Genomic DNA, 23,843 nt, shown 5'->3' with positions numbered 1-23,843 from the left:
CTGTATTATTCATTTCTCCCACAGAGTGCTCCAAACAGCTGAGCACGCACAGCATACTAGACTAACTCCCTTTAAGGAATCCATCTAGAGCTGGTGTTATATGCATAAAAAATTTGTCATGATTATTATTTGTTTCCTGGATTTTCCCCATTACCTATGGCCTCCTATAAACAGGCTCTTTCTGACTCTCTGAGAGTAACCATTTACACTGAAGAAATGATTAAAAATGCCAGAATCACTATGCAAATGCTTTGCTACCTTCCTGAAGAGAAGTAGGCTGGCAAATATAGTTGCTATTTCTTTACCAAGAAAAAATAAAGTTAGAGAGAGCAGCATGCCTGTGTGTGCCAGCTATCGTCTGGGACAGAGGGTCCTCTTGACCCACTTGGCAAACAGCACGATCTTCCAAGTCCCTTTTTCTCTCCCAGGGCACAGGGCAGACATGGCCACAGTCCAGATTTCCCAAGGAACTGGCTTCAAATAATTTCATTTCCAACACAGAAATTTGTTGAAATCTACATGTGGTTTAATCCTCATGCTGGTTGGAGAGTGTTCACGTAAATGCTTAAGAAATAGATAAAATCTTTAGACTGTTCTATGACTCAGGGTTAAGAAAATAAGGTCACTATGTGTTCATACATTATGTGAAGTCATGACATTTAAATTTAACCCTCCCAATCAAATGTAACTTACAATGCAGAGTTTGGACAAATGAGCTCTTTTTCTTAGTCACTGCAGTTGCGGGTCTGATCTAAGTCCCAATTCCTCCCCCATCAAAGTAGCTTGCTTTCCTTCTATGCAGCCTTTCCAAAATATAAAAATAAAAACGAAGGATAGGATAGGTGCAGATGGACGAGATGCACAAGCAATAACAAGCCCCTACTCTTTTCCTGGTGGTGCTTTCATTCGGCTCTACCTGATGTGGCCTCTGCAGAGTTTTCTCAGGAACCATGTGAGCATCATGGCACCTCCAGATAAGCAAGTTCAGGGTAGGGGGTGGGTTGGGGCAGGTGAAAATTTTCATAAAAATGCATCATTCCCCGGGTGCAGCAGCATAAAAGAAACACAACTGATTTGGGAAACTGCTTAAAATAAACACTACCCACTATAAAAGAGCTGAAAAAGAAAATAGCCCATTCTTGTTCCATCTCCCTTTTCCCTTTAAGCTTGCAAAGCCTGTGGTTACAAAACATACTTGGGGGCAGCCTCTGCTGCCATATGCCTACATCTTCCAAAAGGATCAGACTAGACACTGAAGGGCCTGTGTGTGTGCTCAGTTGTTTCAGTCATGTCCGACTCTTTGTGACCCCATGGACTGTTGCCCACCAGGCTCCTCTGACCATGGGATTCTCCAGGCAAGAATGCTGGAGTGGGTTGCCATGCCCTCCTCCAGGGAATCTTCCCAACCCAGGAACTGAACCCATGTCTTAGTCTCCTGTATTGGCAGGTAGACCACTGAACCACCAGGAAGCCCCACTGAAGGGCCCAGCAGACCTTTAAGAGCTGGAACTGAGACTTCCCTGGGGTCCAGTGGCTAAGACTCCACACTCCCAGTGCAGGGGGCCTGGGTCTGATCCCTGGTCAGGGAACTCGACCCTGTGCGCTGCAACAAAAACCTGCTGCAGCCAAAGAAATGCATAATAAAATAGCTGAGACTAATTCCAAAGGAAAATATTAAGAATGTATTTTATATTTGTGGAGAGTTTAATTTTTGCAGACTATTTCCATGACTGTTTTGAAGTACGATGGGCAGGATTATTACAAGTTTGGATAGGTGAAAAAAAAAAAAGTACCAAGTTAGGACAAGTACTCACATCTCCTGATTCTTACTCCTACACAAAAATCACCTCAGCAATCACTTTGTGTCAGTTGAATATTTAATTCTGAACACCCAAGGTGCTATCTGTGCAGTTTGGCATAACTAGATTCGTGCATTCACTCGAAGAACAGTCACTCACAAACAGACAGTGTTTGGGGCCCCACTGTGTGCCAGAGAGTGGAGAAGCAGGGGCCCTGCCTTCATACAGTTTACAGCCTCATCTTAGGCCCCTACCTGAGCAGTAGGGGCCCAGGAATGAGGCCACGTGCCACAGAGGGCTCTGCACACCCCTGAGAAGTGAGGACAGGGTTCACGGCAGAAGCTCCAGGAGTAAAGCAGGCAAAGAGCCATAGGAGCTGGGACTGCTTCCCAAGGAGAAAGGGGTCCATGACAAAACCAGTTTGGGAAACCAATCTTACTGTATTTTCTCTTAGAAATACACAAGCAAATTAAAAATAAAGTTCTCCAATTAAGAAGCATACCAACTTTCACTTACCCAGCAAGTCTGTCTAACATGGGACAGCCCTGGAACCAGCCTTCTGCACGCCCCGCTGTGGGACATGCTCACAGTCTTAGAAAGGAGTCAGCAGGTTCTGATTTAGAAAACATATTTTCCCAGTTGCACCCATACTTGTCCATATGACCTGTGAAGACACTCACTTCTGGGACCTCTTAGGCTTAAACAACTCTTAAGGCAGGCAGAGAACAAGGCCCTGCTGGTTCCCAACAGTGAACTCTGGAAGGCTATTTCGGAGATGGCTTCCTTCAGCCTTGGACACCTTCCCTGGTTTCCAGGTCAAGTATTTTCTTGACCTCACAGCCTCTGTAACCTCTGACTTGAAACTCTCTGTGCCCTTTGAGCTGAGTCCCATCACAATCCCATTCAGCTTCCTGGTACCTGTTCTAATTCTTTGTGTGTGTTAGTCACTCAGTCACATCTGACTCTTTGTGACCCCATGGACTGCAGCCCACCGGTCTCCTCTGTTCATGGAATTCTCCAGGCAAGAACGTTGGGGTGGGTTGCCATTTCCTTCTCCAGGGGATCTTCCCGACCCAGAGATCGAACCCAGGTCTCCTGCACTGCAGGTTGATTCTTTACTGTCTGAGCCACCAGGGAAGTCCTCTTCTTTAGCCCAAGGATATTGCCTGACCCGACAACTCTGAGGCAAGGGCTTCCCTTGTTAGGTCTTGTCTACTGTCACTTCAGAGTCAACATATTAAGGCACAACCGTAAATCTAACCTTGCATTGCCTTGTGAGAATCAGTTACCTTGAAGGAGAGGGTAATGGTCCATCTCCATTTAAACCAAGAGAACTTAACAGTGATCCACTGACCCTTGAAAAGCCAGGGGCCTCAGATAACTGTATCACAAATTATCTCATTTCATTACCCCAACAAATGATGAGGTAGTTGCAATTTCTACCTCTGTTTTCTAAATTAGGAAACTGATCCTTTGAGAGGTAGCAACTTTCCCACATCACAGAGCTAAAGTATCAGAGCCAGGATTTGAACCTACATAGTCAAAGCCATGATTTTTCCCATAATCATGTATGGATGTGAGAACTGGACCATAAAGAAGGCTGCGTGCCGAAGAATTGATGCTTTTGAACTGTGGTACTGGAGAAGACTCTTGAGAGTGTCTTGGACAGCAAGGAGATCAAACCAGTCAATCCCAAAGGAAATCAACCCTAAATATTCATTGGCAGGACTGATGCTGAAGCTGAAGCTCCAATACTTTGGCCACTTGATGCAAAGAGCCAACTCATTGGAATAGACCCTGATGCTGGGAAAGATTGAAGGCAGGAGGACAAGGAGGATGAGATGGTTGGATGGCATCACTGACTCAATGGACATGAGTCTGAGCAAGCTCCAGGAGATGGTGAAGGACAGAGAGGCCTGGCGTGCTGCAGTCCATGGGGTCGCAAAGAGTTGGACACAACTGAGTGAATAAATAACAAGAGTCAGCCCTCAGAGAACATGCTGGTCTGAGCCAACAAACCTCCCTTGATCCTTACCTCTTACAAACATACCTGTTCATCTTCCAGAACCACTGCTCAGGAGCATGGCATTCCTATGGGATCGGGATCCTGGAGAAGGCCTCAGTGCCCAGCACGACCCCTCCCTCACCAGTCTGGTCAGCACACCATACCCTGGCTTTGTGCTCCTCTCCCCGTCCCTCTGTCAGAGCAATGCATTTCTACTAGAGCTAACCCTGTGCTAATGTTTCTTTTCTGGTGACAACATGCTTTAACCCAGGCTAAATGTAGACTTTAATGGTAAGATGGTGGAGACCTACATGGGGCGACTGTGGAGTCAGGAGTGGAACTTAGCTCACTTTGCTTGGACCAGCCTTCTCAATCCGCCCTGCACAGGAGCATCGTGGAAACTTTTCATCTATTTATCTAATTATCTATCTGACAAAAAAACTTATGTCTAGGTCACACCACAAACCAAATGACTCAAAATCTCCAGGAGTGGAACCCTAGCCCTGGCATGTTCTTAAAAAGCTCTGGGCGATTTTATAACAGACTGGAGTTGAATACTCCTATTTTAAATATGGAACCAGCCATGTAAACAGAAACACTGTGTCTAAATTTTGGTCTTTGTACCTCCCACGGAGGCTGGTGAAAGATGACAAATGTGTTTTCTCAGAGGAGGGAAGAGGTTTTAGAATCACGGGCCTGATGCTGATTACCACGTGTTCCTGGGCCAGAATCAACTTCTTTAGGGTTTGGTTTTCTGATCCAGTAATGAGGGGTTAACGCTAACTTGCCTCAAAGGTGAATAATGAGAAATGACTAACTCAGGCGGCCATGAGGTATGACTTAGGCAAAGTTAAAATGCTTTTGCGACAAGCAAGGGGATCTCAGTGATTTGCCCCTTAAATATTGTCAAGACAGCCCAATAATTATAAATAAAAAACCAGAGTGAAGTGCAATGAAGCAGGCGGCATGGGCTTGCTGACGGTTGCTTTTCTTTCTCCTAGTAACATCTTCCCTCTGGATAGCAATTTGACAATAAATCAAAAGTAAAGAACGTAACATCTTGAAGCTTCTTCGACACAGTCTCACAAAGCCAATGCTGTCCTGCTGACAAACTGTTTCCTAGAAACAAGTGTGCCTCAACTTAGAGAAAGTGGATCTACAATGAAAGAAATAACCAAAGTGTTCTTCCACTTTAGAAAGCTTTCTTGCACTAGGAATCTGCCTTGTACATAATTCATTAAATTATTAGGCTTGGAAGAAAAAAAATCAATTCAAAATGGAGATATAACACTGAAATGACCATGTTAACCAGTGGGGAAATGTGCTTTAATTTACAAAACCTTTACAGTAACTCATGATATTTAAAGTGAATCTTATTGCCATGAAGCTACAAAGAGCTGTAAGAGGTAAAAGACCTATTTATACATACAGTGTTCAGCCTTTTCCAATCACCAGCTTGTCTCATAAGGGATGGAGTGATGGAGAGCTTGGTCAGTAGGTCAGGGTAGAGGCAGTCACCACTGTGAGGAGTTCTACCATGGCATGCCAATCCTACTAGGCAGGCTCTCCTCTCCTACAACTCTCCCCTCCTACAGCACCGAGGTTAGCCTCCACTGAACAAGAATCATTTAACACTGACACCCCACCCCCTTGCCATGTGTCTATTATAAGCTGAGTGTTATTCGAGGCTTGCTAAGGAAGGTGAAAATAATACGGCAAGCTCCCTGCCCCTCGACTCATCAACTTATGGTGACCAACTACCCATAACTACTTACGGTGACCACTGCTAGCCGTGATCTTTTAAGAAGTATCCCTAAATAAGCTTAGAGGTAGGACTGATAGCTAAAATATAAGATGCTTAGTCAAATCTGAATTTTGTATAAACAACCAATAGTGTTTTAGCACAAGTTTGTCCCAAATAAGGCTCTCCAGGTGGCACTAGTGGCAAAGAACCCACCTGTCAATTCAGGAGACATAAGAGACGTGGGTTTGATCCCTGGATCGGGAAGATCCCCTGGAGGAGGAAATGGCAATTCACTCCAGTATTCTTGCCTGGAGAATCCCATGGACAGAGGAGCCTGGAGGGCTACAGTCCCAGGGTCGCAAAGAGTGAGACACGCCTGAACACACACACTTGTATTTTTATTTGCTAAATTTCTGTAGGGTCTCTTGTGAAGTTTGTGAATCAGTCACACTCTTAGGTTGCTCCTCACAAATTGGCAAGCTGGCGTTGTTTTCCAGCTGTGGTAGTCATCCCTGGGCTGTGACTTCCTATTTGCATCAGATCTCTTTGTGACCAATGGCATGCAGTCACAAAAGGAGTCTTCAGTGATACTAGGTGGTCCTACTGCATTGAGGGTGCAGATGATGACTTCACAACTTACTAACTCCTAAAAGTAAGACTTGTCTTCAAGGTCTGAAGTGGTGCATATGTTCTAGAATCACTTGTTAAACACAAGGACACAGAGCTTGCCTCTTCAAGTTATGTACTGACCAGCCACATGTGTGGCTGCAGTTTCTGATGTTGGGCAGTCTCCAAGAGATTCCTGGAGAATGAGAGGATTAGGAAGTGCAGGTAGCTCTCACGGTTTAGCTGGTGTGAGTTAAGAATCACCTAGAAAGTTGTGTAAAGAGGAAGACCCTAAGCCCCAGCCCTCTATATTCCCAAGTTCTGAGTTCAGTCTCAGGATCTACATCTGTGATTCTACCCCCAGAGGCCGGGAATCTGTGTTTAGACCTTGTGTCTCTCCCCTCAGGCTCCTGGGATGATTCTAGCCGAGTGCCCTTGGGGGTCAGTTTGGGCTGCTATTCCTCTCCACTGGCCCAGCAGCTCAGATCCAGCTGGAACTTTGAATAGTGAGAAGACTTGAGCTGCGCTTTCTGTGTGATCTTCAGGCAGTCACTTCTCTCCTGATGTTTCCAGCCCTCACTACGGCAAGGGCTGCCAAAAATGTGTCCCTTTTTGCCAATCACCTTACACTGTTAGCATTCCCCGGACCTCCTTTTCCTATGAGCTCGGCCTGGCATTTCAGTGATGATTGCCAAGGCAGCTCCTGAGTCAGACCACTGGGAACATCCTGCTCTATACACTTCACGTCCAACCCTGGACTGCCGAGGGGCTGCCCAGCTTCACTCTTAACAACAAACCCAAATGCCTTTCTGACTTGCTTCACTCCTCTTGATGCTGAGAAGCAGGTGTGTGATAGATTGGCCTTTGAATCAGGGTCTCTGCCACGGGTCACAGCACATCCCCTAGATGATCCTGTGTTATGGACAAATAAAAGGTCCCTGCTGAGATGTCTTTGGTGACATTCTAAATCCTGGAACGAATTATCTCCCAAGATGAGAGATGGATGGTGTACACAATACATGATGGCTGAAATGGAAAGAATGAGTGGCCTACAACCAAAAGCAGATCCCGTCACTTACCGGGGACGGTTTCCAGCAAATGCGCTCCTTCACTCTAATTTCATAAAAGGCAAACCCCATCGCTCCTTGACTGTTTCATTCATTCTTTCTCCCCGTTGACAAATAGTTAAGGAGCACCTGCTATGTGGGTAGAATAATACATCTCAAAACGGAAAGGTTCACGTTAACTAAGCAGGAATTGAGAGCCTAGTAGCTTCTGACAACTAGTAGTTTTTAATTAAGTACCAGACGTAGGAGGTGAGGCCCTCAGACCTCTGGGGAGGACTTTCAGGTGGCGACTGGAGTCAGAGGCATTAGAGCAAGGAAGTTCTGCCAGGAAATCACGGAAGCGGCAGAGATCTGTAACTTCAGTTCTGTGCCGCACCAGTTTCCAGCAGACTTCAAGAGTCTGAGGATGATGGGAAAGCTTCATTATAAGCCACCTGGGGTTTCATTTTGTTCCGGTGAAGTGAAGGCACCATACAATTCATGATACTTAACACAAATGTAAGCAGATCCTTTAGTGTAAATGAGGGAAGACCCCATTGGTGCAGTTTCTAAGTCATGATTGTGAAGCACCAGGAAGGAGCCTTTATTGACACCTAAGGAACTGAGGCACCAGTATTTCTGCTAAAACACAACAGTTTTCATGAGACCTGTACTCCCTGAACTGGCGAAAGTTGAAGAACCCTGGAATCAGACTGTAATCAGAACAAAAGGACACGGGAGAGATAAGAGATTGAATGTGGATGAACCTAACATCTACAGCCCTCTGGGAACAACCTCCATCATTCCCCCCAAAAGTCATGTCCCAGCTTGCCTTCAAGCCTTTCCCCCATACTGCTCTTTCTGCCTGAAACAACCTTCCAGAGCTTCTCCTGCCGAATGAGTAGGTCAGTGGCCTCATTTTCAGCAAGGAAAGATGACACACCTGTTCCCAAGGTCAACATCAAGCTTGCTCATTCCCTTGTTTATGCATTCAGTTACTTGGTTATTCGACCTGTATTGGATACTTAATGCATGTCAGCCCCTGTGGAGTACGGTGAGGATGCAGACCTGAAATGTCACTTCGGTTACCTTCAGGGAGCTTAGAGTTTAGCAGAAGAGACAAAGGAAATTGTAGAGAGGTGTGGTTAGTGTTGGATTTCTCAGGTGGCACTAGTGGTAAAGAACATGCCTGCCAATGCAGGAGACATAAGAGATGCATGTTCAATTCCCGGGTCGGGAAGATCCGCTAGAGGAGAGCATGGCAACCCACTCCAGTATTCTTGCCTGGAGAAGCTTGTGGACAGAAGAGCCTTGCAGGCTACAGTCCATTAGATCATAAAGAGTCTGACACAACTGAAGTGATTTAGCACACATGTACAACTCTTTTAGACTTCTTGGTGGCTTAGACAGTAAAAAATCCTCCTGCAATGCAGGAGTCTCAGGTTTGATCCCTGGGTTGGGAAGATCCTCTTGGAGAAAGGAATAGCTACCCACTCCTGTAATCTTGCCTGGAGAATTCCATGGACAGAGGAGCCTGGAGGGCTACAGTCCATGGGGTCACAAAGAGTCGGACACGACTGAAGTGACTTAGCATGCACATATGTGGTTAGTGGTACAATTGGGGTTTGTATGATGCAGGAGTACTGGGGAACTTAAGAAGGCTTCTTAGAGAAGGGGGTGGGGCCTGAGTGGTGTCCTGAAGGATGAGGCAGTACATGTTCGAGGCAGGTATGGGTCTGGTGATGGAATTGGCTCATGTAATCCATCCTTTTACTCTTTGGTGGTGGTTTAGTCGTTCAGCCATGTGGGACTCTTGTGACTCTACTGACTTCTTTGTAAAAATGATCCATGTTGATCATATGGTCAACCAGTATTGGGAGTGCTATCCAGGGCCATAAAAGAAAAAGAAATGGCTTTGTGCTGAGTAAGATGTGTGCCACAGCCTCATGTTGATCATGGACTAACACACTGGGACAACCACTCGGAATGGGAATACAGTCTCACTTTAATGAGATGGATGAAACTGGAGCCCATTACACAGAGTGAAGTAAGCCAGAAAGATAAAGACCAATACAGTATACTAATGCATATAGATGGAATTTAGAAAGATGGTAACGATGACCCTATATGCAAAACAGAAAAAGAGACACAGATGTATAGAACAGACTTTTGGACTCTGTGGGAGAAGGCGAGGGTGGGATGTTTCGAGAGAACAGCATTGAAACATGTATGTTATCAAGAGTAAAACAGATCACCAGCCCAGGTTGGATGCATGAGACAAGTGCTTGGGCCTGGTGCACTGGGAAGACCCAGAGGGGTCGGGTAGAGAGGGAGGTGGGAGGGGGAATCGGGATGAGGAACACATGTAAATCCATGGCTGATTCATGTCAATGTATGGCAAAAACCACTACAATATTGTAAAGTAATTAGCCTCCAACTAATAAAAATAAATGGAAAAAAAATAGCAGACTAACCTTGGAAGTTTACCTATCCTATCTCTATTTTTCAATTATGAAGGCAAAATGAAGAGCTATAAGGATTTAGCTCTTCTTCTGCCATTTTGAAAAAATAATTAAAAAATATACTCCAGCAAAATTGAAAATGAATCCAAGAAACAGGGAAACCTTGAAACAATGGAAATAATCCAGTTCAGATGAAAAGAGACCCTAGTGGGACAGCCTATATTTAATCCAAACTGGAATAATAGAATAGAGTGCCTGGTGAAGAACATCTTCAATAGAGCCAAAGGTTATCATGACCAAACTGGATGCTTAAGAATCAAGAAGTAAACCATGACATGCCACATAATACTGAAGATTCAAGTTTCTCCAGAGGAGAAAAAGATAGTTAGAAACTCTAGAAAGATAAATATACATAAAAGACAATTATGGTCTAAATGTGAACCAAACTAAAATATAGTTTGCATTTAAACAATTAATGGAATATAAAACCATTGATGTATGAAGCAAACAAAGTCAAACTTTTATGGTCAAGGGACAGAGTCAATAAATACAGTGAATTCCTCTGAATTCTCTGTGAGTTCCAGGCCACTGGGTAAAATATCTGCTTCTCTATTGTATGACTCTATTTTTCTTTTTGAAAGTGGTTTTGACTTTATGGACTGTTTTCCTTACATATTATCCCTTTTATCTCCATTTTTTTCCCCTCCAGAAGGTGACTTCTGGTTAAAAACCTTTTATTTTCCCCAAAGGCATTTTTGCTTGATTATTCCTGATCTTTTCTGATCTTTATAAGATAGTTAACTAAGCTTTACTAACTGAAAATATAAACCTAAGCTGCCGTGCTATACTTAGTTTCTCGGTCTTCTCTGACTTTTTGTGACCCCATGGACCGTAGCCCACCAGGCTCCTCTCTTAGTGAGGCTTCTCCAGGCAAAAATACTGGAATGGGTTGCCACGCCCTCCTCCAGGGGATCTTCCCAATCCAGGGATTGAACCCCGGTCTCACACGTTGCAGGTGGATTATTGACCAACTGAGCCACCAGGGAAGCCCAAATCCATACGCATTAAGAAATAATTAGTTTTCAACAAACATTGATTCCTCAATCTCTTATTGCTTGATTGAATTTCAATTTTTAATTGGCAGTTCAATTTAGTTAAAAATCATTAATTCCTGTTTTAAAGAAACAGTTAACTGAAGTTCACATGCTTGAGTTCATTTCAGAGTTTGTTTTTTTTTCTTCTATTGAAGTAAAGTAAGATGAAATACAAAGTAAAATGAGATATACTGCTTTTTAACTTTAAAATATTAATAGTGATTATTTAGGCAGTAGAATATTACAAATTAGTTCTATTTTCTTTATATTCTTTATTTTTCTGAATGTTTTCTCATAAACATGTACTGATTCTATACTTACATTTCTTAGAACAGAACACTAATATAGGACTATTTGAGTATATTGCTGCTGCTGCTAAGTCACTTCAGTCGTGTCCAACTCTGAGCGACCCCATAGACGGCAGCCCACCAGGCTCTTCTGTCCCTAGGGTTCTCCAGGCAAGAATACTGGAGTGGGTTGCCATTTCCTTCTCCAATGCATGCATGCATGCTAAGTCACTTCAGTTGTGTCCGACTCTGTGTGACCCCATGGACAGCAGCCCACCAGGCTCCCCTGTCCACAGGATTCTCCTGGGACCAGAAAATCTCAGGTTCCATGGCTTTCTTTTTGACAAGGGAGATGGCAAAGCTGAGTGATAATACAAAAATTGCATTGACTACGGTTTAAGTAGGTGAGTTGAGCACGTTTCAACTCATCGTCTCTGTTTTATGTCTGAAATCTCTACATCATGGAACTCTGCGTAAACTTTGCCCACTTGTATCAACCTAAGAAATTTCCAGTTATTTGGGGACATTTTAAAATATAATTTTCTTTCTTTATTTTTGTCTGTGCTGGGTCTCTGCTGCCGCAGGGGCTTTTCTCTAGTTGTGAAGAGCGAAGGCCACTCTCTGGCTGCAGCGCTCGGGCGTCTCACTGCGGCGGCCCCTCGTGTCGCGGAGCGCCGGCTCCAGCGCACAGGGCTTCAGTAGGCGCAGCGGCGGGACTGGAGCGCAGGCGGGCTTAGGTCTGCAGCACGTGGGATCCTCCTGGATCAGGGATCGAACCCGTGTCTCCTGCATTGGCAGGTGAATTCTGTGCCCCCGAGCTACCAGGAAAACACCCATTTGGGGACTTTGAACAAGGACTTTATTAAGTGAAGACTTCATGTAAGAGAAAGAGGAATTGTAGGTTTGTTTTAAACTTCCTTAAAAGGTATCTGTTAAGAGAAAGTACAGTGATGGTTGCCAGGGGCTGAAGTGGGGGCGGGAGTGGGGGGTAAGAAGGGAGAGTTAGTGTTTCATGGACACAGAGTTTCAGTTTGGGAAGATGGAAAGAGTTCTGGAGGCATATGCTAGTAATGGTTGCAAGAATGTACTTAATGCCACTGAATCATACACTTAATATGGTTAACATGACTAATTTTACATTGTGTATATTTTATCACAATAAAAAGTCCCTGTTTCTTAAATCAGAGATGATTCAACATGACTTCAACGAGATCTCTTCTTCTATAGAAAAAGTTATGACGGTTTGAATTTTCACTTGGTTTGGGTTTTATGTAGATATGACTTTGGTAAATAGTAGATTATATATTTTTTAAAATATGAAGTTAACAAAGCTCCCCCCCCCGACAGATATCACTCAACTAAAGTTAAAAGAGCCATTTACATAGTATTGAGGACAAAACAGAATTCACATTTTAAAAAAACATTTAATTTATTTGACTGCATCGGGTTAGCGTTAGGTCTTAGTTGTGGCATGTGGCATCTAGTTCCTTCACTAGGGATTGAACCCTGGCCCCCTGCATTAGGAGCAAGAGTCTTAGCCACTGGACCACCAACGAAATCCCTCACATTTTTTTTTTTTCATTTAAAAAGTTAGAACTTTTCTATGAGAAAAATGGAGGAAAAGGAAACACTTAACATATATTCATAATCAAAATAAGTTGTCTAAAGCAAAGGGAAAACAGGGTTATTAAACTACTGTAATATCACTTGACACATGTATCACTTACCTGCTCCCAAAATTTCACTAGCTTCTTGTCAGATCAAATCCAGTTTGTTTTAAATTGATAAACTCTAGGTCCTCTACAGACCTACCTTATGGGTTGTACATTTTTCCTTTTCCCAGCTATTTTCTTGATCTCAGATAAGTGAGTGTCTACTTCAGTTACTAGGAATGTATCTATGATGTTTCTTATTCACGAGCAATCCTTTCACTCCTGGGTCATGCTAAATATTATATATCCTTTGAAGCCCAACTCAAAGTTCACTTCCCCTCCGAAGTCATCTCAATGCCACATACCTATAGCTAATTTATTCATTAGTCACCTACCAGAGATTTAATGAGTGGTTATCATGTGTCCAGCACCACACTAGGCACTATGAGAATGAGTACCCAACATGGAAGATACAGTTCTAGATCTCAGCTGCCTATACTGTCCAGCCTCCCCAGCTGGACGGTAACCCCTTCAAAGACTAGCTGCTCCTGTGTTACCCTTGTAGGATCCTACTTAGCTGGGACATCCTGGGTGAGGTGGGACGTGCGCCGGTCATTGAAAGGTCTAGGTGACTGGACCACATCTGCCTGGTGTTAGTGGAGAGCAAATGAGAGACAACTGGAGGAACCTTACCAAGACCTTGAACACAAAAGAAATCTTTATACTTAGGTGCTCAACAACAGGGGCCACTATATGCAGTGAATATATATTGAATGAATACATCAAGGTGAATATATCGATTAGCCTTCTAGAGGGAAGACCCTCAGGATGAGTGATGTTTAAGTAAGCAGGAAGAAAGTCAGAGGTAATGATTTCTCTGCGGTAGAAGAGACAGAGATTGCTTCTTTGAGTCAGGACCTAAGGACTACACTTCTGATGATTTCAAGTACTGAGTTTGACGAACACATGGAGCTGCAAGCCAGTGGGAAGGCTGCCATTTTGGCAGCTTTGTCAAGAGAAAAAAAGACGGCTAAATGAGCTAAATCTTACCTGGCCCAGAGAAATTCCCCAGCTTTACTATAAACCATTAGAGCAGAAAAACTAGGTTTAGAAGCATTGAAAACAGGCCAAAAAGGAGAGTCAAGGAGACAGCAGGATCTAACAATAGAAAAGTAGGCAGTGCATTAGACAGAGTAGGTGTGAGAAAGAGACAAAAGCAGATAGACTGGGCAGTGACCAAGGGAAAGTGGCTCAAGTACTGCTGTCCGCATGAGACTCTCCTATAGAGACGGGCCCAGCCAGCAGGAGGCAACAAGGGAGATCCCACTAATGCATACAGACCATCTCAGTGGAGCCCAGATCCCCTAGAACCAGCAGTAGCATTACTATGCAGGGTCGCTCTTCCAAATTTGTGAACAGGATATGTTCCTAAAGCCCATTTACAATTTAACTGGCCAACAGAGGTCCATCTAGCCAAAGCTATGGTTTTTCCAGTGGTCATCTATGGATGTGAGAGTTGGACTATAAAGAAAGCTGAGCGCCAAAGAATTGATGCTTTTGAACTGTGGTGTTGGAGAAGACTCTTGAGAGTCCCTTGGACTGCAAGGAGGTCCAACCAGTCCATCTTAAAGGAAATCAGTCCTGAATATTCATTGGAAGGACTGATGCTGAAGATGAAACTCCAATACTTTGGCCACTTGATGCGAAGAACTGACTCATTTGAAAAGACCTGATGTTGGGAAAGGTTGAAGGTGGGAGGAGAAGGGGACAACAGAGGATGAGATGGTTGGATGGCATCACTGACATGAGTTTGAGTAAGCCCCGGGAGTTGCTGATGGACAGAGAAGCCTTGCGTGCTGCAGTCCATGGGGTCACAATGAGTCAAACATGACTGAGTGACTGAACTGAACTGAACTGAAATATATTTTTCTCCAGAAATTATTTTAATTAGGTTAGACACTTATGCCAAATCCCCCAAACCTATTTAATCTGTATGTACCCAAAGTCCACATAGGTACAGATATTTCAGTAATTTCCAATTACCCCATACATTCCAGTTACTCTGGTTGCCTAAGAAATAATTCTAAAATGTATGGACTTAAAGCAAGAGCAATTTTTATTTTGCACATGAATTTGTCATTTAGGGCAGGATTCCGCAGGGATCACAGTGGTAAAGAATCTTTCTACCAATGCAGAAGACACAGGAGACACAGGTTCAATCCCTGGATGGGGAAGATCTCCTGGAGTAGGAAATGGCAACTCACTCCATTATTCTTGCCTGAAAAATTACATGGACAGAAGAGGCTGGTGGTCTACAGTCCATGGGGTCTCAAAAGAGTCAGATATAACTGAGAGACTGAACACGCAACACAACTCAGCAGGGACAGTTTATCTCTGGTTCACTTGGCATAAGGAAGGATAAGGGGGACCTGGGGCTGGGGCCTGGAATCCTTAGAAGGCCTGCCCACTCACACATCTGGTTGCTGATGCTCCTTGTCTGGCTGAAATCTTAGCTGGAGGTGTTAGCTGAAACCTACACGTGGCCCCTCTAATTGGTCTGGACTTCCTCGCAATATGGTGGTTCCTTTCCAAGGGCAAATGCCATGTGTAAGAGAAACAAAGAATAGCTGAGAGAAAAAGTATGTTGAATTCTTTTTATAATCCAGCCTTGGAGGTCATCTGGCATTGTTTCCATTGTGCTGTATCAGTTGGACCAATCACAAAGCCTGTGTGGGTTCAAGAGGAAGGCGATAGACTCTACCTCTTGAGGAAGAGCAGCAATACTCCAGAAAAGCTTGGGGGACGGGGTAGATATAATTACAGGGCCATTTTTAGAGAGTACAATGTGTCACAACATGTAACATTACTTCTAGGAAAAAATACAATATGCTTGCGTGCATGCTCAGTCGCTTCAGTCTTCTTTGACTCTTTGCAACCCTAGGGACAGTAGCCCATTGGGGCTCCTCTGTCCATGGGGATTCTCCAGGCAAGGATACTGGAGTGTGTTTCCATGACCTCCTCCAGGGACCTTCCCAACCCAGGGATTGAACATGGGTCTCCCACACTGCAGACAGATTCTTTACTATCTGAGCCACCGGGGAAGTCCAAAATACAATATATTTCAGCTTAAAAGGTAATATAGCGTAGTGACTCTAGAGCCAAATACCTCAAGCTCTGTTATATACTGTGTGTTATGTTGGGCAACTGGCTCAAGCTCTCCTTTCCTCAGTTTTCCTCATTTATAAAACCAGGATGTTGTGAAGGGAAAAAATAGTTATTTTGAAAAGAGCTGTCAACTACAAATTGGCACTTTCCATCTACCTCTACAAGGTTTAAATCACATGCTGCCCCAGTTGCTGACCTTCAACATCCCTGAAAGGAGTTCAGGGTGGTGCTTCAGAGATGAAGCACTCTTTTCTTTTGGGGGAAAATTGGCAGAACAGGTCTTTAGATAGTTAGATATTTTCAGGAGCTGATTTTATGAGCCCAATTGTTGTATCTCCTCATATCTAGCAAAGCACTAAAATCCTTCTTGGTGACAACTGTTCTTGTGACTAGAAAAAAGCATCATGAGACTAACAGAAATCTTCTGGAAAAATATGGACTTCATTGCATGTACTCTCCCTTCACCAAAATCACATATATTGACCTACCCACCCACACCCCAACCTCTTGAGAGCTAGCTGAGGTGCTGTCTCCTGGGCTGCAGTCCTCATTTTGCCCCAAAAAAAACAACTCAAAACTCTCATGTTGTGCATTTTTTTCAGGTACCGGAGCTTAGAAGACTGTCTACCTTTCTAAGTGTCAGCTGTTACCATGACATCAGGATACACCTTCTCCAGATTTGGTACCGGTACTTCCCGGGTCCTGGGGGGACACTGGTGGTGGCAGGGATAGAAAATGAATAACAGTTCACATTGTTGTTACCTAATACTTGTCAGTTACCATGCCAAATAAGTTGACTTCAGAATCTGTAAGGTAAGTGGTAGTTTAGTCGCTAGGTCATGTCTGACTCTTGCGTCCCCATTGGCTGTATCCCGCCATGCTCCTCTGTCCATGGGATTTTCCAGGCAAGAATACTGCAGTGGGTTGCCATTTTCTTCTCCAGGGGATCTTCCTAACCCAGGGATCAAACCTGGGTCTCCTGCATCGCAGGCAGATTCTTTACTGAGCCACCAGGGAAGCCACATAAGGTAGGTACTAATTACTATTATATTATCCAGGTGAGAAACTGTGACTTTGGTAATTTGCCCAAAGTGACAGCTGCAAGTGGTAGAGACAGGATTTACCTCTAGATCAGTTTAACTAGATGGAAGGAGCCTGAATCCCTGGATTACTGTGTGGAGTGGAGCCCTTCTCCCAAATCTAATTCATGGGTGACTTAAAAAGGAACAATCCTGCATTATGCCATTGGAATTTGGGGCTATTTATTGGAGCAGTGAACCTATCTTGACTGGGTTAGTACAGGGAAGACAGGATTGATACACTTGAGCACAACTAACTTAAGGATTTCCTTTCAGAAGATGAAATGGCTCTTGCTATTTGCATAAGGCAGGGTATGTGCATAAAGGAAAATTATTCTCGAGGTCAGTCCCTGCCAGTCTCATATATCTTCTCAACTAGGAGGACAAGTAGCCTTTGGGAATAGGGCTGGGCATACTGATGTGGAATCATTGACACTGATATGAACAAGTGCCCGCAAATTAGGCTGGGTGATCACCAACTGAGGAATGCTTCTTCTAAGGTTTGACTCTGGTGTAAAATTCAGTGGTTCCTAGGTTGTTCACTTGTCTCTTTTCTTTTGTTTTTTGTTTTTTGTTGTTGTTGTTTTTTTACCATACAGAGAAGATTCTCTTTTTGACTACACTGGCCAGCATGGCTGTGAAGGAGAAACCTTGGTTGCTGTCAACACTTAGGTCTCTGGGCAGGTCCCCTATATAAGTAGACTGTAAGTTCCATGATGGTGGAGACCTTGTCTGTCTTGTTCACCACAGTATTCATAGTGTCTAGTCTAATGCCTGGCACACAGCAGGTGCTCAAAACTTATTGAATGCATGAAAGACTACAGGCTTGAATAAAAAGCTCAAGCAAACAATAGTCAGAAGTCCATAAAGTAACTTGGGCTCTTCATGCCAGTGGCAGCTATTACTCAAGGACCATTGAGGGAGAAGCCCAAAATGCCTGCTATGAACTATGGGTTCAGTAGCCACTTAATAAAATGCTTGCTGATTGAGTGATGCTGCCTCAGGCTGAACCTGATGCATGGTAAAATGTGGGAAGGCATAGGATCGGATAACCACTGTGGGCTGCTATTTTTTAATTTATCTCCAAGGATGTCGTAAACATGGCCGTCACAAAATTCGTCGTGGTTTTAGTTGTATGAATCAGATGAAAGTCTGTGGGAGTCAGCAGAGCAGTGAGCCAAAGAATACAACACTCTTCTCAGCATTTACCTCTAATGGATGGGGTTTAAATTCATCAAAGTAAAAAAATTCTAGGACAAATCTTCAAAGAATTCATCTTTGAGTAAAAGCAATATGCAGTCTGGTTTTCTTGCGCTCATTGAGTTCTGGAGAAGGAAATGACAACCCACTCCAGTATTCTTGCCTGGGAAATCTCATGGACAGAGGAGCATGGCAGGCCTCAATCTATGGGGTCACAAGGAATTCGACAGGACTGAGTGACTAAGCATGCACTCATTGGGACAGAATTCAGAAAATATGGACAATTCTCCCATTAGGACAGGCAGCAGCTGGGATATCTTGCAGACTACAGGTTTCTTTTCTTGAAAATCAAATATTGAACTTTAATGTAAGTATACTATGTTTTCCATTAGTGCCAACTAAATTTTAAAGGGATGCTATGTCTCTAATTAAAGGCATTTATAAAAATATGTCCCCCAAATCCCTAAAGCTCACCATAGAAATAATAAGCACAGACTGCTTTTGGTTTAGAGAATGTGGCTCCAGTGAATTTAAATATTTATCATATAATTTTTATATCAATGTGTTAATGAACATTAACTTTCATGGCATCACTTCTGGAAACAATAAAAAATTCTATATTTTGGAATGCTATTTCTGGTTGGATTTCCATCACAGGGCACCGTTAAAATAATGGTTGATTTCATGAAAAATAATGGCACATTTCTTTCTAAACTTGAAATTTCAAACACCAGCCATGAAAGAAGCAAACAATACAGCCTGGAGTCAGAGATTTTCAACTTTTTTCCAAGTTTCTTTATCAAGTTGCCACAGAGACTCAAAGCCCCCAAAGCAGGTGTTCTTTCCTAGTCCAAAGAATAAGGAATGTTTGAGAAAATCCTCTTTTGTAATTCCCCTGAGAATACATGAAGAAACATTGCTAAGCATCCATTTCAAATGTTAGGGATTTGGATTGAGTTTAAACACCAGCTTGTGCATAATGTCATAGCTCCAATTTTCTTAGGCCAGGGTGACAGTGCTGATGTAACAGAAAGGATGGCTGGGACTAAACACAGGGTTGGAAACGCAATAATAGATGACATCAGCCAGCTAACTGCAAAGGCACCTGGTTAGTTGGGGAGGAAAATTAGGCAGTATCTTCTGCAAATTAAGAGTGACATGGAAATGAGGCAATTCTTACATAAGTCACTCTAAACAATAATATTAATATCTCCTATATTGTTCTTGAATATCCAATAAATCAAATAAGATTTTGCATTCAGATTACTTGGGAAGTGTCAGCATTCCCCATTTCATTTTCAATGTGTCCTGCTCTAAGAACCTCTGATAGGTGAACCTGTAGGCTCTATCCAGCGTAACTGAGATCTATATTACAATTGATCAATTTACACATTTGTGTGCTTTACATCAAACTGAAAAGTGACATAAGTTCTCTAATGCTCATTTCAATTGTCATGAGCACACAAACTATCTTCTAGAATATTCCTGCAGTTACGAACGATTTCATATAACATCCTGCATTCTTCATCTGAGTACTATTGCTTGTTTCTTTGACTGGATAAAAGTCCCTTTGTAAACAGTTATAGTCTTACTTCTTTGGTCCATGGCTTTAACTTGTATAAATTGTATTAACACTGTGAGTTTTTCCTCTTAACCCCTATTTAACCAGGCAGGAGGTCATATAGAAGACTACTTAAGGATTAAGGAGAAAAACAAAAGAAATTTACAGTTTGGTAACTCTGTGGATACCATCCCTTTCATAGGGAAATTAGAGAATATTGTGAAATTCACACACTCAGAGAATAAAATCCGATGTGGTGGAACTGATATGGAAACAGTGGTGTGGGTTTTGTCCAGTGCGGTTCCAAGACCTTTCAGCATCACCAGCTTACATATCATTTAACTCAGAGGTGGACAGACTTCACAGGATCCAGGAACTTGGATGGGAAAAATATTATATCTTTAGTTTCACTAACCTCAAACTGAAATTTAGTATCTTTCAATTAAAATGTAGGCCACAAACCACCTACCACCTTTCCTGTGATTTTGTTGCCAAGAGAAGTCACAGATATTCTCACATCCTATTACAGTCACTGTAGCCATCTCAAAATACCTTTACACTCATTACTTCACAATTATGGTAGTTATTATAACTGCTGCCAATTTGGTTTATTTAATAATGAATTATTAACAACACACATTTCACAATTTTTAAAAATCTGGCAAATGTATTTCAATAAAAGTAGTTTCCTTTGTAATCCTGCATACCTTATTATGCATTTAAAAACATCACTCTAAAAAGAACCTATAGGCTTTGTCAGACTGACAAAAGGTCTATGACATCCAAAAGGTTACAGTCCCTGAAACTGAAAGCATTTGATATGCAACATCCAGGTTTCTAGAGTAAATCATTTCTTGTTAGTATCTTTTGAAGTTGAAGCAAACTTAACCTTGAAATCAACAGTCTCAATGCTGTAAATAGATGATTCTGATGAGAGTCCTTTTTCCCCCTTATTTTGCCATAAGGAAAGACCTGTAGATTCTGAAGTAGCTCCGCTATTATAGCTTAGGCTGCTTTCTTCTAATGATAAACTTTGTCATTGACATTTTGCCAATCAACATTGAATTGTTTACTTATTCTGTGTTGCTAAAATCCAGTCTGTTTTATTAAGGAATTGAATACAATTATTTTATAACTCTAAAGCATATAGAGAGCATCAAGAAAACCATTGCTACCTGGAAAAACTATAATGATAATTCCTAATTTTGAGTAAAAGAAGCAAACATCAAAATACCCCCATCAAAGATACTGTTTTTAAATGACAGTGCTACTCGCTATTGGTCCTATTCATACTTACTGGAAATATTGCAAATCAATGAACATATTTCTAGAAGTGTTAAGAATATGACCTCTGAGTTATTATGAGAGAAATTAAACAATGAGATAATGCCTCAGTAGTTGTGCCTGGAGTGTAAGCACATTAGATTTTTTGGAAAATCCTCCATGGAGACTCTGGCCAAAAATAGACATATCAAATGCCAGCAAGTCAAATGAATATTCATTCATTGAAAGGTATTGAGAAATTATTTGTGCATTCACAACTTATTTTTGAAGCTACTGTTCAAAGTGTTCATCTCCAAGAGTAAAATAAAGGTGATCAGAATTCAGAAACTAACAAAGAATACAGAAAAGAACAATATTATTCTTGCATTAAATTTATATATAGCTTACATACTATAAAATATGTATTCTTCATTTAAATAGTCAAATGATTATTTTCTATTCATCAGTAGGTATATTAAATGTGCTGCTCTAAAATTTTCTTTTTTTCCAGTTACATTGGTAAGATTTAGCTAGTTTGGTTATAAATCTAGGCTTCAATTAACTTGAATACCAGAGGTTTTCTTTGAATTACAAGCCACAAACATCACCCAACTTGTATGCAATGACAGAAAATTCAAAATTACTCAACCTGGGAAAGAAATGAACTACAGCAATGCAAATCCCCCCTCCTCCAATTTGCAGTACATATTGTTATAGGAATAGAGATAAAAAGCCTTCTTAATCACAGTTATCAAATTACTCCTTCAAGAATTAGAACAATTTTTAGTGACTATTTTTATCTGTGTTTGAATTAAAGTAGATCTACCTGTGATAATTTAGTTTTAGGGCTATTGCTTTCCTCTCTAGGTAATTATTTCAATTTTGAAACACAAAAATAGCTTACATGATGCCTTAGTGAAGACCATCCAACGCTTTCCTTTTCACAGCTGAATTTTCAGAGGAAGATACTGCAAATGTGCACATTTGCTCAAACAACCAAAAAGCAACTGCATGCGCACATGTCAGGGGTTCCACCCCAACTTCCTTGGCATAGTCCAGATTATTTTTCTCTAAACAGGAAGCTGTTGACAGTTTTCACTGGTATTTTCAGAATACTTGATTTACTAGAAAACCCCCAACTTTTGTTTCAAACTATAACGTTCTTTACCACTGTGCCTATTGTTGCTCCTTATGAATGCTACAAACAAGACAGAGACCAAATTCTGAACTATTTTAGGCTGATTCAGAATACGGTAGCAAATACATACATACATATATATATATATAAAGGCAAACTTAGCCACATATTGCCAAGCTGTGCTGGCGTCTTTAAACCCGAAACAATACTGAAGAGGAGATTCCTGGAATTCAACGGGGAATATCTGGCTCAAGCTGCAAAGTCTGTATCTCTAAACTATGTCACGTTAGCAAGTGCCGAACAAGGGAGGCGATTATATTTTAACCTACTTCCCAGAACATGAATCCAAATTTAACCAAATGCCAGAGATTCCACCCCAAATGAACAACTCAAAGCTGCTTCACATTTTTGCCTCCGGGTACAACAATAATTGCTCATGAAGACAAACTTGTAAGAGGTGAGAGAGAGGGGAAAGCCACTGTGATTTATAAACACGTCTTACTATTGTATATAAAGCAAGCTGATTACCTCACACAGCAGAAGTGCAAGATTTAACAGTCCATGCTCCGCAGCCCCTGGGACGCAGAAGCAGCAGCGTGGAGAGCAGTGGCGGCAGCCAGCACCCACCCAGCCTCTCGCAGGCCTTTGACCGTGTGGACTCAGCCACAGGCTCTGCCTCTAGCTGACGTCAAAGTCCCTGTCACATGGCCAGATGAAAGCCAAGAGAGCATTGGTTGTCGTAGCAACCACAGAACAGCTCTGAAATTATTTCAATAGGTCATCTGTCACTGTGGTGTGTATGTGTGTGTGAGTGCGTGTGTGTGTCTGTGTGCACACCCCACCACCCATCACGGACAGCTCCCCGACAACCTCAGCCCTTGAAGTGATGACTGCAAACTGCCAACAACTTTCCTCTTCAGGGCTGCGGAGGTCTGCTCCGCACAGTTACTGGCAGGAAAAGGCATGCCCCTCTCAAGTCCCACTGGTCCCACTGCCACCAGCATGAAGCTCGTGGCTCTCTCTCTCTCTGTGTAGAACAGAAGGAAAGAACTGAGAAATTCTGGGAGTAGTATTCCAAGCTAATTAAATCTGTTTGTAAGTAAATGGAATAAAAACTGAAGCTCAAAAGGGAGCTGGAAGAAAAGATATTTTTAAAATGATCTAAGAATCCGCATCCTTGTACTGAGTCCACGCTAGTAATGGCAAGACAGAGAAGAAGGGGTGTGGTGGCCCCGAGTCAGATCCGAGTCTGATGAGCCTCGTATGAAGTAGGATGGGGAATCAGGTGAGATGAATTTGGGATCTGTATATTGTGAACTGTCTATGCAGGAATGAACGACTGAAAGAGCTTCAAAGCACTGCTGCTTTAAAATACTTGACACTGAAAAGTTTCTTGGGCTTTTACTTTAGGGGTCACCATACAAGTGCTAAATTCTCCCCTTCAAAATACTCTTGTCCACATCCCCTTGGGACTCAGCATGGAGAAAAATGGGTAAGTGTCCCCAAACACAAACCTCAGTGAAAGTCTAGGGCAGCAGAAGAAAAGGACAGCCCTGCCTATTTTCTAACTTCAGCTTCGTTTCCCTTAGGACCAGCCTCACTTACTGCTAATACCACACACAAGGGCTTATTTCCCAGTTCCTTCTCCCTCTTAATTAACAGGAAGTCCATTCAATAAAATGAAATGAAACCCAGAGGAAGGTCTTCTGAAAAATACATTCAGAAAATGTATACACATTCAA

At 42.4% G+C, this 23,843-nt stretch overlaps 1 protein-coding gene across 3 annotated transcripts in view; it reads right to left on the bottom strand.

Annotated features, from left to right (window-relative positions):
- NCALD (neurocalcin delta) overlaps positions 1-23,843 on the bottom strand; it is a 322,563-nt gene that overhangs the window by 65,068 nt on the left and 233,652 nt on the right. The window contains exon 1 of one of the 3 annotated variants that reach the window (XM_043879830.1): positions 22,630-22,776. The exons of the other annotated variants lie outside the window; for them this stretch is intronic. The gene's annotated coding sequence lies outside the window, so the exon portion shown is untranslated. Of the gene's footprint in view, positions 1-22,629; positions 22,777-23,843 lie in introns of those variants that run through there. 3 annotated transcript variants of the gene reach the window in all.

The sequence above is a fragment of the Cervus elaphus genome, chromosome 21, assembly GCF_910594005.1.
Source record: "Cervus elaphus chromosome 21, mCerEla1.1, whole genome shotgun sequence".
Taxonomy (NCBI): domain Eukaryota; kingdom Metazoa; phylum Chordata; class Mammalia; order Artiodactyla; family Cervidae; genus Cervus; species Cervus elaphus.
The sequence above is the reverse complement of the archived record's forward strand: the minus strand, read 5'-3'. Positions and strand labels throughout refer to the sequence as shown.